Below are 4,587 nucleotides of genomic sequence, written 5' to 3' on the forward strand. Positions count from 1 at the left end.
GAGAGAGAGAGAGAGAGAGAGAGTGGGAAAAAGATGGAGGACGAACTCTCGTTGGTAACGAAGACGGGATGTAAGATGTAAAGAGGTACAGGCGCAAGGAAGATAGGATATTTAGCCCCACCGGTGGAGGACTCGCGTCCAGGGGGGCGTCACCCTGATCTCCCTACCTTACCGACAGAGAAACTCCTTTTATCCAAACGTCGATGACTCGGCGGAAGCGGCGGGGTACCGTGAGACAGGGTAAGGTGTCTTGAAGAGGGGGACCAACGATCCGAATGGTAGCAGCGGCTGGTTCACGCACGCCGCGAAAAGTTTACCCCCACTATTTCGCCCTCAACGTGTGCTGTGCTTCTTATTGCGTTGCATGTGCTCGCGTACATTTTCTTTCGGTTATCCAAAGAGCCGCGATAAAAAGACGTTAAATAAAAAGCGTAAAAAGATCGCTCTGACAATCGAGATAAGAGAATATAAAATTTTTGATTAAACTCCAAATTGATGTGTAAACCTTGACGACTCATTTCAACGGTATATTTTCTCATTTTAATATCAATACACGTGCTTCGCCAATTTTTACATGATTATACGAACGCGCGTGCGACTGAAACCACTGTGAGAAACGTCTGTTTTTAATCTTGCTTGCAAACCGAATTTCTCGCTTTTAGCGCGCAAACCGGTTTTAAAACATCGAGGAAGACGTGAAATTTGAAGGAACATTATTATCTACACAAAGTTTTCAACATCTGTTTCTCTAATTTTCTGATTTAATTATTTCCCTTTATATAATTCTTAATTTCTGGATATATGAAAGGGGTTTTTAAGATTATGCAATAATATTTATTTTTTTATAACATTTTTTTAGTATCTTCTATAAGATGTTTTCCTTTTTCTAGGTAATTTAAAAAAAAAACTTTAAAGCGCTATCTTTCGATAATGTTTAATTAAAAATCGAAATTATTCTTCTTTTATCGAATTTCTTCCAAATTTAGAAAATCGTGTATCCAAAAATTAACTTATATAACAAACATAAATTAATTGGTATTCTTATTTAAATTGTTAGCCTCAGAAAGCACATATGTTCTGATGAGCTTTTCTTTTTTACCTGAACAAAATTTACGAACGATAATAATGGTACATGTCTCTCTTATTATTTTACCGCGTTTTGTTGACGAGTCGACAAAAACTTATTACTCCAGCACCCATCAGAGGATTCTTAAACACAGACGCGGAGCGATTATCTCGCGACAGTGTGTCGCGAGAGCGTCACGGTTGACGGACTTTGTGAGAATGACGAATAATAAGAGTTCGCGCTAAAAATTAAGTCATTTCAGGTCGTTGCGTGGTAAAGAATTCTTTTAGTCCTTATTCTCTTATTATCTCACGTTTGAAAAGGTGACATTTGTACTTTTCCGAGTGCGCTCAATTGTTCTTTTATTCACATGCTGATGAAGTACAATATTCTATTCTAGCGTAACGTAAACTGTATCGAATTCAACTCGAGACTTTTAACATTTATCGTCTTGAAACATTATAGTGTATGATTTCTTTAACTCTCTTTTTAAATTAATGTATACAACTTTATAGACATACAACTTTATACATACGGTTTGAAATAAAATGTATATAATTTGGCACACCTTATATCAGGTTGCAAAAACAGATGGTTAACCGAGGGAGCAATCAACATGAGTTGAATTGCTGTCGCGATTACCACGCTTGGGAGAGTCCTAATAAGGGCCGGTAGCATAAATAATGTCATTTGCAGTAGGTGCGCTCATAAGTTTTGATGAATCAAGTCTTATCAAGTCGTACAGTATAGTTAACTGGAAATAAATCGTTTGGTAGTGGATTTAATAGCATATGCAACTTCTCGTTCACGCAACAAGACTCTTTGCAGAGTCTCTTTCTCTTTCATAGCTTTTACTTTCAAGTTTTCTTAGTTATATACGGATCGTAACTCAAAGTAGACGATCGTTAATGACAATCGCGTGACAACGTGTCCCATCGGCTACAAGTTAAACTGTTCACCGCGCACTAAAGTATGATGCTCGGGAACAGGTTTAACGCAGGCTGAATTATTTTCCCGATGAATTCGCGATTACGATGCGGCTAGCCGCCCTAATAAGGAGTCCTAATAAGGGTTGAGAGTATAAATAAAGTCATTTGCGGCAGTTGCTGTCCTGCCCTTCGTCAGGGCCCTTCGACGAATCGGACCTTTCGTCGCGTACGGGGACGCAGAAATCGCGCAGCCAATGATCGCGTCTCGAATGGGACTACGGAGGATCGGTTTGTTTTGCGGATTAGGCTCATGTTTTAGTCGCGGCCCGCGACGAATCACGAAACGCGGACCGGCGCACGTCGCCGCTTTTTCTCCCAGCGAGAATCGTCGGGCCGTCGACTCTCAATGCCACGACGGGGCGAGCCGCGAAGGGCTACGTCCGAAATTGCTTCCATAAATGTTCAGCGCACATAATCGAATTTGCGAAACAATAAACCCGCTGATTGGAAATTAATCAAGTCACCGTTTACGATTTTACGGTGAGCCGCAGAAATGCTCTCGCCGTCGACGAGTATGTACATGGCTGAGAGTATAGGTTGAGACATCAAAACTTACACGTACAACGTTAAAAATTTATTATAAGAATAAATAATTAGTATTTATATTATCTACGGGATTTACATGTTTTAATATATATAAAAACGTTTTAGTAACTTATATCGATGAATGCCTATATGTAAAATAAATGGTAGTTCTTTACGCACAACGGTTAGAGATTAATCTGTAACATCTGTAACATAGCATTCGGCTAGTCGTACTTCATCATCGATGACGCTTTTATTTCTCTTTTTGTTTTCGATTGTTCTCTATTTTTTTTAATATCTTTATCCTATAACAACATTTTTCTCAAGCTTATCGTTAATGTTTCCAATTTATAACAATTTTTATTCTAATAAAATTCAGAGGACTTAACACATCTTTTTATATAGGATGTCTTATAATAGTATGTTACAAAACTTCAAAGTTTACACAAACAGATGGAAGTTAGAAGAAAAGTTGGTTAAAGCAGATAATTCGCGCAATAGATAAGATCTCGGGATTACAATAATAATAATGCATAAAAACGCGGATAATATATCTGGCGCGTTGAAACATTGTTAATCAGATCAACTTATGTACTTAAGTTGATTATAATTTCTTGAGTATGACAAACAGGTACGTTTAAGACATGCCGTTATATTATTGACTTTTATTAAAAGTACGTATAAGTTTACATGCGCTAAGTGTACAAAATTACAATAGCATTACGTAGAAGAGGTTCCGGTGGAGAGAGTATGTACAACAGGGTAATATATCTATATTTATATGTATCTCTATGCGTATATGTATATATATATATATATATGTATAAGGAAAGGTTCATTTTTGGATGTAAAGAGGACAAAGTTAGTAACGAAACTTAAGAGTATATGAGCATCGTCATCTTCGTTTCTTAAACCGGCAGAGAATTTAATCCGTCTCGTATAATCTTTCGATTAAGCGTGGGCTTACGAGAGGATCTCGATATGTGATACACCTGTCCTTCGTTACACCTCCGCTTACGCTATTTATTGAGCTAACAGTAAATACATCGCGAGCTTAACGCGTCTCGTTTGCTCTTTCTCGAGTTTGATATATAGCGACGTTGCCGCGGCTTCGTCCCCGGATGAAGTGGAAGACACAGTATGTTTCTCGAATGTAAAATGTTAAAATGCAATTCTCTTTTGCAACTTTAATTTTTACACTAATTGTTGAATTTATTTTTGTCAAAGTTACCATTGGAATTAGAATACATTGAAAGAGTACAGATGTAAAAATATTTTGCAATATGCATAACACAAACAATTTTCATTCGAGCAAACATTAGAATAGAACGATACTCAGACGCAAGTTCGATCGCTCTGAGATAAGTCTTGCAACGAAGCCGGGCAACATGACGTGACTTATCGGAGAATAGACTAAACAAACAAACAGTAACAACAAAAATAAAAAAAAATATTCTCCTTTCGTTTATCAATGTAAGCATCGAGCTATCTTGTCGTGCTGTCGGCACGACGATTTAGCGTCATTCACTATTTATGACACTGTTGCACCATGCTTGCATATGCACGGTAAGCTGCGATGATCGAAATATTATTTCCAAATTCGAATCTACATGTGTAATATTTTTCCATAAAAGTTTATCTGTGAAGAGATACTAAACTTGATATTCTCTTGATGAGATTTAATTTAAAATTGTTCATTATTCGAATCGTTGTATTCAGGTAAATTCTTTAACTAAATATTCTAATATTTCGATCAGCTGCAGCGACGAGTTGCTCGATCTCGTAAAAAACGATAGAGAAGACAAAGAGCTTCTTCGAATGTCTTCCCTATATCATTGGTTGTATTTTGGCACGGGGTTGAGTCACGCGCGCTTATCTTCCGCCTTGACGAAATTACGCGCAGAATTTTAATTTGAGAAATTCAAGTATCGAATTTAGAAGAGTTCCTCTAATGAAAGGAACATCATTAAATTTGATGAGCATCAGGCTCTAGAAAATCATTAATAA

This window comes from Temnothorax curvispinosus, unplaced genomic scaffold, assembly GCF_003070985.1.
Source record: "Temnothorax curvispinosus isolate PA1 unplaced genomic scaffold, ASM307098v1 QBEX01015145.1, whole genome shotgun sequence".
Lineage (NCBI taxonomy): Eukaryota > Metazoa > Arthropoda > Insecta > Hymenoptera > Formicidae > Temnothorax > Temnothorax curvispinosus.